Source organism: Tiliqua scincoides, chromosome 4, assembly GCF_035046505.1.
Source record: "Tiliqua scincoides isolate rTilSci1 chromosome 4, rTilSci1.hap2, whole genome shotgun sequence".
Taxonomy (NCBI): domain Eukaryota; kingdom Metazoa; phylum Chordata; class Lepidosauria; order Squamata; family Scincidae; genus Tiliqua; species Tiliqua scincoides.
Window position 1 is genome coordinate 27,773,882 of NC_089824.1, and position 10,927 is coordinate 27,784,808.

Genomic DNA, 10,927 nt, shown 5'->3' on the forward strand with positions numbered 1-10,927 from the left:
TGGGACTCGCCTCTGGGTAGACGGGCACAGTGTTGTCCTCACAGTGCAGGATTTGGTTTTAACGCAGCATTTGTGGAAATGTCTGTGGGAGGGGGGCTCTGGGGGGATCATCATCATCATCATCACTGCAGTTAAGAACAGCCCCACTGGAACAGGCCATAGGCCCATCTAGTCCAGTTCCTGTATCTCACAGCAGCCCACCAAATGCCCCAGGGAGCACACCAGATAACAAGAGACCTCATCCTGGTGCCCTCCCTTGCATCTGGCATTCTGACATAGCCCATTTCTAAAATCAGGAGGTTGCACATACGCATCATGGCTTGTAACCCATAATGGATTTTTCCTCCAGAAACTTGTCCAATCCCCTTTTAAAGGCATCCAGGCCAGACACCATCACCATATCCTGCTGCAAGGAGTTCCACAGACCAACCACACACTGAGTAAAGAAATATTTTCTTCTGTCTGTCCTGACTCTCCCAACACTCAATTTTAGTGACTGTCCCCTGGTTCTGGTGTTATGTGACAGTGTAAAGAGCGTCTCTCTATCCACTTTATCTTTCCCATGCATAATTTTGTATGTCTTAATCATGCCCCCCCTCAGGCATCTCTTTTCTAGGCTGAAGAGGCCCAAACGCCTTAGCTTTTCCTCATAAGGAAGGTGTCCCTGCCCAGTAATCATCTTAGTCACTCTCTTTTGCACCTTTTCCATTTCCACTATGTCCTTTTTGAGATGTGATGACCAGAACAGGATACAATACTCCAGGTGTGGCCTTACCATCAATTTGTACAATGGCATTATAATATTAGCTGTTTTGTTCTCAATACCTTTTTTTCCAGGACAGACAAAAGAACATATTTCTTTACTCAGCGTGTGGTAGGTCTGTGGAACTCACTTCTGGTCTTCACCACTCGGAAAAGTTTGGTGTCCTCCACAAACTTAGCCACCTCGCTGCTCAACCCTGTCTCCAGTCATTTACAAACAGGTTGAAAAGCACTGGTCCCAGGACAGATCCTTGGGGCACACCGCTTTTCACCTCTCTCCATTGTGAAAATTGCCCATTGACACCCACTCTCTGTTTCCTGGTCTTCAACCAGTTCTCAATCCAGGAGAGGACCTGCCCTCTAATTCCCTGACTGTGGCCCTTCCCTTCCCTTTCAGTAGCCTTTGGTCAGGGACCATGCATTTCAGAATGCCTTCTGAAAGTCCAGATATATAATGTCCACAGGTTCTTCCACATCCACATGCCTGTTGACCTTTTCAAAGAATTCTAAAAGGTTCCTGAGGCAAGACTTATCCTTATAGAAGCCATGCTGATTCTCAGCAAGGCTTGTTCATCCATGTGTTTTGAGATTCTATCTTTGATGAGGCATTCCACCATCTTACCGGGTATAGATGTTAGGCTGACATGTATGTTAGCCATGACAGGTTAGGCATTCATATTAGGCTGACTTGATAGTATAGATGTTAGGCCAGTACAGATGTTAGGCCTATAGCCCCCCTCCTTCCCTTTTTAAAAATCAGTGTGACATTTGCTATCCTCCAATCCTCTGGCCTGGTCATTTTGAGGGACAAGTTGCATATTTTAGTCAAGAGATCAGCATCTTTGTCACTTAAAATAAAGGAGAAGGTATCTGAAAAATAAATCACCTGATCCAAAACTTCTTTGGGGTTTTCTGCTTCCTTCTTAAGTTTCATAATTAAGCCTTTGGGTGGGATCAAGATCTGAAAGTTTTAAAGATGTTAATGAGCACTCTAGTCCCTTCCCAAAAACTGAACATGAGAAATGAACATTTACATTCTTCGATTCCTTAATAACTCTTGGGTGGATGCCATCAGGGCCCGGTGACTTGTTGATCTTTAATTTATCAATTAGGTCTGATTGATAAACTACTTTATCAATTAGTTATTGTTATTCCTGGACAAAAAGCCCCTTGTGATATTGCTGCAATTGCCACAGAAGTGCTGTGCACTTCCTGTGGTTATGGACCCATCAAAAATGAGCTGGGAGGAATCCACAGTTTAGTATAAGCCAGGGGTGCTCAAACTTTCAACTTTAGTGTTGCTGGACCTTTAACAAGTGAGAATTTCAGCAGGTGCAACTTGTCATCCCACAGATGACAAGCTGCACCTGCTGAAATTACCTACACAATTTTAAAGGTCCAGGATCCCTAAAGTTGAAAGTTTGAGCACCCCTGGTATAACCCAATGGCATAGCTAAAGGAGGCACAAATCATGTAAGTTTTGCATGGAGCCTCACCACAGCCTGCAAGTGGTCCCACCCCCTTAGCTTCAGAGCCAGGTTTATGCCTCTGTTTTGCTCCCACTGCCCGGAACAGCAGGAGAGACTGCTTGCATGCCATAGTGAAGCTTGCTGCAAAACTTAGTGCTTTGCGACCCCTCTAGCTACCCCACTGGTATAAGTTTATATTTCGTGTAAGGCAGCTTCATTTATCCATCCAGACTGTTGCATCCCCTCACTGCTATATTTGCTGTAGAACACTGGTTCTCAAACTTTTTAGCACTGGGACCCACTTTTTAGAATGACAATCTGTTGGGACCCACCAGAAGTGATGTCATTAACCTGGAAGTGATGTCATGGCCAGAAAAGACACCATCAATTTAGGCTTCAAACCTAAGCTGTGATCAGCCAAAGGTCCCATGACACAGTGCACTCATGCTGTTATTTTGCATAGCTTGGAATTCAAACATTCCAGCTTAGAAGTCAAAGCAAAATGTAGACTTGGATCCTTCTCCAACCACACAACTTTCCCCCCTTTCCAGTGTCCCATCTTTTCTCCTATTCAGGACAAAGGACCATGCATCTCTCCCACCATGCCTCTTTTCAGCTTGGTATCTTCAATGGCCACTGAGCTAGGTGCTATGCAACCCACCAGAAAAAGGCTGGCAACCCATCTACTGGTCTGAGAAAAGCTGCTCTAGAAGAGTAGTTCCCCACAGGTGCTCTTGGGGCAAATAGCAGCCATGGAGGACTATATGAGGACTGCTCCAGGAAGGACTAAAGCTGCCCATGCCACAGTCACAATCTAGAAACCTCCTGTGGTTGTGATTTCCAAAAGAAACCCCAAGGCACATTTATGCTGAACTCATATACACACTTTGAACTCAGGAAGACTTACTTCTGAGTAGACATGCCTAGTCTTGTGCTATTAATGTATTATACAGCTTGTTCCTAAATTATGCTTTAGTCAAGTGCTAAAAGAACTTTAGGTATTGGCAACCTTCAGTCTCGAAAGACTATGGTATCGCGCTCTGAAACACACAACAGTGAATTTCAGGCTTGCATGCTTCCCCCCCCCCCATCCTACCCCATGTGTGAGAGTACATACAAAATCATGCAGGGGATGGACAGAGTGGACAGAGAGATGCTCTTTTCCCTTCTCACATAACATCAGAACCAGGGGACATCCGCTAAAGTTGAGTGTTGGGAGAGTTAGGACAGACAGAAGAAAATATTTCTTTACCCAGCATGTAATTAGTTTGTGGAACTCCTTGCCACAGGATGTAGTGATGGCATCTTGCCTGGGTGCCTTTAAGAGGGGATTGGACAAATTTCTGGAGGAAAAGTTCATTACAGGTTACAAGTCATGGTGGGTATGTGCAAGGTAGAGGTAGGCTGCCTCTGATTGTCAGATGCAGGGAAGGGCACCAGGATGCAGGTTGTGTCTGTTGTCTTGTGTGCTCTCTTGGGCATTTGGTGGGCCATTGTGAGATACAGGAAGTTGGACTAGGTGGGCCCTTGGCCTGATCCAGTGGGGCTCTTCTTATGTTCTTATGTGAGGGGAGAAAATTTAGAGCTTTCTTTTGCAAACCAGTTCTCAGTTTTCTCTGAATACAGGAAATTGCAGTTTGTGCAACACATAGTTAACAAATCAGGATAACAAACCAGAATTGAACACCTAAACCAGGCCTCAAAAGACTAGCATTGACTTGGAAAATGTCAGATCTGGGATGACAACAACTGTTACAACATCCTTAGCAACTATACACCATCTCAGGGTGTTCTGAAGTTCCTTATTCATGGCAAGGAACAAACACCATTAGTTCCTGCCCCTTTCTGTGCATTCCCAGCAGGGTTGAGGGGAGCATAGCAACATGACATGTCAGCTCTTCACAGGGGCATTACATCTGAAACTGACTTGTGCAAAAATTGAGCTTTAATGAATAAAACCCACTATTCCATGTTAGAAAGAAGGCCATTGTAAATACTTTTGTTTTTTAATTTTCTATTATAGTAATGCACTAAAACCAAAATACCCTAAGAAAACAAACTTATAGCCCTCTACTGAATCAGGTACAGCTTAAGCTGATTCACCTATTGAGTGCATGTCATACAATGGTCAGTTTGACATGAAAGGTTCTTAAGTACTTTCTCAGTTAACTCAGAACCATTAGCAGGAGTCTGCAGGATCAGAACAAAAAGTCCATCTAGTCCTGTATCTGCTTTCCCTGTGCTTGGATACCTTCAATAAGTCTACAATAATAATGGCTTGATGACAGAAGCCATCCCCTCCTGTTGCTCCCGGGTCCCTGATCTTTATTTATATTTATTTTTCTATTGTTATGCCATCTTTCTGCATGTATACACTGAAAAAATGCACATAAAACACAATAAACACACATAGCATTATTAAGGGAGCCGTAACAGAAACTTCGCACCAGTGTCACCTCTATCACCAAAGTTTTGCAGATCAGGTGTGTTTTTACATACTGCCTAAAGACCAAAAGGGATGCAGCTTGACAAATCTCTGGAGTTGGTGTTCCAGTCTAGATACCGCCAGGGCTTTTTTTGTAATGGAACACACCGGAACGGCGTTTCGGCACCTTTTTACCCCCTCCTCCTGGCCCCCACCTTTTTCCCCCCTCCCTGCAGCACTGCTGGCTAGGGAGGGATTCGAACCGGCACCTTTTTCCCCCCTCCTCCTGGCCCCCATCTTTTTTCCCCCTCCTCCTGGCCCCCACCAACTTTTTTCCCTCCCTGCGCCACCCAGCACTGCTGGCAAAGGAGGGATTCAAACCTCCAACCTTGTGCTCCACAGCCCAGCACTGTCTCCATTGGGCTATAGGAAAGCCTAGAGTTACAGTGTTCAGAACTAATATATAAGGTCCTGAGCCCAGCTGGTGGCCATCAGCGCCTCAAGTATTAGTTCCAAACACTTTGAGCCTAAGACTTCCAATGCCTCAGTTACTAAAGTGCTGGTCTGTGGAGCCAGAGGTTGGGGGTTCAAATCCCCGTAAGTTTTTTTTCTTTTTCTTTTTTTAGGTGGGGAGGTAAATAAATAAAAGATTACACTTGTTAATCTTAAACTTGTTCTTGTAAGTGGGTTCCTGCACCTTTTATTATTTTTTTACAAAAAAAGCACTGCCCCTGCCTCACCGCACTCACAGCTCTAGCCTGAGCCCATCCCGCTTTTCCTCTCCCCGCGCTCTGCTTCCCGTGCAGCTACCAAGCCGGTGGGGACGTGTGCGGAGGAGGAGGACGACGAGGGACAGCAAGCCAGGGAGACGGGTTGCAGCACCCAGGTACTGGCTTGGCAAGAGGAGGGGGGGAAGGAAGCTGGCTGGTGCAGCCCCTGCACCTGAGACAGCCTAGGCATGTCTACTGAGAAGTAAGTCCCCTTGTGTTCAGTGGGGCTTACTCCCAGGAAAATGTGGATGGGATTGCAGCCCAAGCCTATGCAGGTCTACTCAGAAGCAAGTAATTCATTCATTTTTATAGTTATTAATATAAGGCTTGGCTGATCTAAATTAATTAAGCAAAAATTATTACTAATAATTTAGTAGCTTTGTAATGTCATCAACAGGAGATTTAGGTTGTTAACTATAAATGGGGAAGCTTAAGTGTCCTTGCTGCATTATAACAACACTTAGGAAATATATATTCCTCTGTGCAGTAGGTCAGATCATTGTTGTCTATTAATTTTTGGTTTTTTTAGACTATATTTAATAATCACTATTATTATAATGGGGAATGGGGACATAGTACACAGGGGAAAGGGGGGAACCACAAAAGATGGGTTAATGAATTGATTAAGTTATGAATCAAAAATCGTGTGGTCACACACCCTCTATTGGTTCAAGATGAGTTGTAAAATAGATTATATTCCGGTATTATATAATTTATCTATTTTACAATTCATCTTTTGTGTTTATTCTTCTGCTCCCCCCTTGTGTGCTTATATTGCGCATTCATTGTTATCTGATCACATATTTCTCTTTTTTTTTGCACCAATCATGTTTCAAAGTCTTGAGCCAATAGAGGGTATGTGACCACATGATTTTTGATCCATAACTTGTTTATTAATCAATTAATTAACCTATCTTTTGTGCCCCCTCTCCCCTGTGTGCCAATTGGTTTGGGTTCAAACAAATCTGTAGAGTGATGTAATGTAATCATTTTTTATATTTTGCCTTCATCAATTGTTTTAACCAATATTTATTAAATGTTTTAAAAGTTTTAATTAATTTTTTTGGTTGTTACATATTTGCAAATACATGCAACAAGCCCTGATATAATCCTTGGTGTGCGCTCCCGAGGTGGTCCGTCTCTTTTTGTTCTTCTCTCTTGAAGATCTCCCCTCATTTTCTAGTTCTTAAGTAGTTGGGGAATGGGGATTTAAAGAGAGAGAAATGAGATAAATAAATAAATAAATAAATAAATAAAAGATTTATTTTATTTTAAATAAAAATATTTTATTTATTTATATATACATATTATATATTTATATATATATTAAATAAAATATTTTATTTTAAATAAATTTAAAAATAAATAAAAGATTAACGTCATGAGTTCCTGCACCTTTTTTTTTTTACAAAAAAAAGCACTGGATACCGCTACAAAAAAAGGCCCTGTACCACATGCTCACCCACAGAACCACAGGAAGCATAGGTACATGGAGCAGAATTTCTCTGGAAGATCTGAGTGGGTGGGCAGGCAGGCTCATATGGAAGAAGATGATGCCACCTTTGAACATGAAGTTTTCATATATCCATCATGAGCCAATAGTTACTGACAGACCTACCCTCCAAGAATCCAGCTAATGCCCTTGTAAGACTGAATAATTTAGTGGTAATCCCCAAACATCTTGTGGCAGCCATTTTCATAAAGAATCATGGGAAGAAGTACTATCTTTTGTCTGACTTGAGTTTACTACCAGTCAGTTACACTGTCCGGGACTGAAGTCTAATGAATGAGGCAAAATTGCCCTAATTAGTTTTTGGTTGGTTAGCTGCCCCAAAACTGCTGGAAGAAGTAGCAGACATCTCCTTCACTGTCATGTCATAATTTGGGAAGTTTATCTGTCCCATAGAAAGTTCCATGTGGCCGGCTCCACTAGTGCGGTCCATATGAAAACACCCTGATTTTTAAAAATATATCTTTTAGTAATCATCATTCCCCCCCACCCCACCCAGACTGTCTCTCCTGGAGTGCAGTAAGTGAAGTAAATGCTGTTTTGTTTCCTCTTGTTGCCTGGGGTGACACATGAAAAACAGCAGATGGAATTAAAGAGAGCCTTTGAATGGCATTTACAATGTGTACACTTCCTAGATAAATGAGATAAGAATTATTCTGCCTGCATATGGTGCAAATGTTTTAATTATGAATGCTGTTATTGTATTTATTCTTTATCTTGCACCTGTTATCATTTATTATAAAAGGCTTATAAAAGTGTTTGCAAGTGATGTAACTCCACAACCAGCAGCATAGTGGTAATTTTTAAAGTGTTGGAGCTTGACCTGACGGTCCCCATAGCCATGGTCCACTAACAGTGCAAATTATAAGCATGCCTACTCAGGCGTAATTTCCATTGTGTTCATTGGGACTTACTCCTGCTAAGGGGAGTATACAGGATTGCAGCGTGTGATTATAAAAAAATCAATTTAAATTTGTTCATTAAAATGTTTTCTTCTGCCATTTCTTTCTACTTCAAAACTTGTTGTACTGTACTTTTTATTTAAAGATCTAGCTCATTTCATCCCAGACTCTTGGAGCGGGTTGCAATTGTTTTCAAACAAATGTACATGTATGGAAAAAAATGAGATTTAAAATATTCTAAATAAATATTAAAAGTATGTGAAAGTTCTAGAATATACATCTTTATTCATCATGAGTAAATTCCACTGTATTCAACAGGAGTTACACTCAGGTAAATTTGCTGCATACTGTCTCCCACTATCCCTTGAGAAAGATGATGACATTGACACATACCCCTAGGCAAATTTCTCAGTTTGCCTCCTGCTGAAGCTCTTGCTTCTTCTCTGCTAACATCCTTTGACAAAAGTTTCACAGGCAACAGCTGAGCACTTCTGCTGTGCTGATTATGTCACCATGACTGTTGTAGGAGAGTCCTAGAGCTTTGCTACCCACTGCTCCCCCTTAACTAGGCCACTGTCCACAAGTGAAACATCTACTATTATTTTCTTCTTGTAAAAGACAAGGGTGGATCCGGATCATGGCTTTGTAGCTGCTGTTAGCTATGAAGGAGAAAACATATGGGACACAGAAATAGTGCTGGATTTTTAGACAATTAAAACTTGTTAATAGGTTAGCCTAACTGATTAATAATCAACTATAAATATTGCTGTACGCACTACTGAAACAGAGACGCCTGCGTTGGCTCAGTCATGTCGTGAGAATGGATGATGGCCGGATCCCAAAGGATCTCCTCTATGGAGAACTCGTGCAAGGAAAGCGCCCTACAGGTAGACCACAGCTGCGATACATCTGCAAGAGGGATCTGAAGGCCTTAGGAGTGGACCTCAACAAGTGGGAAACCCTGGCCTCTGAGCGGCCCGCTTGGAGGCAGGCTGTGCAGCATGGCCTTTCCCAGTTTGAAGAGACACTTGGCCAACAGTCTGAGGCAAAGAGGCAAAGAAGGAAGGCCCATAGCCAGGGAGACAGACAAGGGACAGACTGCACTTGCTCCTGGTGTGGAAGGGGTTGTCACTCCCGAATCGGCCTTTTCAGCCACACTAGACGCTGTTCCAGAACCACCTTTCAGAGCGCGATACCATAGTCTTTCGAGACTGAAGGTTGCCAACTTATAAATATTGCAGTCCCAATACTTACTGAAACTTATTTTTCATACCTGAAGTTTCACATAAGCCACACATACACCTTTCCTTTCATTTTGCCTGCTAGTCTTCTGCAAACAAATGTTTTAAAACCTTTCCCAGGAGCATTAAAAATATTGGTATGAGATCTGGATCATTATCTTATGCTCAGTGAGCATTGTGAATGGCCTTCCATACTGCATGGTGAGGGCAGAGGAGACCAAATACATTGATGACAAAATGCCATTACAAAGAGGTGGGGGGAAGCATTCAAGAAAAGGGTGATTTATGGCAATTCTGTGGGCACTGAGACAAATTATTGAACGCCTTAAAGAAAAAAAGGGGTCTGAGTTGGAAGATTGACGATCCAAAGCCACAGGGAAGTCATTCTTCCTTCTCTAGAAGTGTGCTTTTAGTCCCATGAAGCAGGTCAGTATAGGTCAGTGCTTGAACTGGAAACATTAAGCCAGGCAACTCTTCTCCTTTGTTTCTGCCCCCACATTGCTTGTTTCTCAGCCTTTAACAACAGACTGAGACCAGTTTATTATGTTTTGGAATGGTAGCACCCAGCCCTACAGAGTTTATTAAGCTCAGAGAGTTAGGATTCCTGAGCCCGAGGTAAGCATTTTATAAATAAAAGTCAAGATCAAATAATCTGCCATTCAGCAATGAAATGGTTGGTCCTTTACACAGGTTTTCAAACTGTTCTCCTGGGAATAATGACTTTACTTAGCTCCTTTTCTGGATTCCTTGACCAGAAAGGTAATAATGGTGAGCAAACTGCTCAGTTATCTGTTACTGATCTTCATCCTTGCAATAAACCAGTCCTAAGGTGTCTGGCGTCCATTCCACAGTGCCTGAGCCTGAGGAGGTGCTCCAGAATCCTCTACAACAGGGGTGCTCAATAGGTGGATCGCGATCTACTGATAGATTGCGAGGCAAAATGAGTAGATCGTGGAGCCCTGTCTCTCCAAACTGTTAATATGTCAGTTTAGTCACTAGACAAAACTGACATATTTAGCTGACACTAAACTGACACTGAAACTGACACTTTAGCTGCTCTTCAGGCATGCAGCAACAAAACTGACGAAACTGACTAGACTCCAGCAGGGGCTCCATACATTAAAGGGGGTGTCTGTCAGACGCTTCCTTCCCCCCTGGTAGATCTCCCGGCCTTGCTGGGTTTCAAAGTAGCTCTCGAGCCAAAAAAGTGTGAGCACCCCTGCTCTACAACATTCAGGCATTGCTCAATAGGCAAACTGATATGGAAAGGGTTCCCAAATGGTAGGGAGCTTGAAAACAACTGCCCAATGGCAATAAACTTGTACCAATCAGTGATCACTAGTGTTCCTGAATGGGCGCAGTATTCATTGGATGGTGGAGAGGCAAATTACAGACAGGAGAATTCAGAGGACTTCGGAAAAAGCTTTTACTACGTTTTGCAGAACAGGTCCACCACACAGGCATGATGGACCAAGAATGGGCTGCAATGATACAGTTTTTATAGGGTTTTCTGAATGGGGGGGGCAAAAAAGAACACAAAGAAAGAGGGGTAAACACCCTTGGAAAATTACTAAGTAATCGGGCAGAAAGCATGGTCAGCATCCTTATCAGTTCGGAAAGCTCTGTTAGGACGGGGTCTCACACCCTTGGTCTGGTTGGTTATTACCATCTGTCCTTCCTTGGAGGCCCATCCTAGGCTTCTCTTGTTTAGCCAGCTGGTTTCTGAGAAGGATAGTAGATGCTGACTGGTAGCATTCCTGAGCAAAGGGCAGAGAGAGAGGCCTAAACCAGAGAAGCCTGATTTTTGAAGTTGGGCCTTGTGGGTATTCCGATAATGTGAGTTGGGCA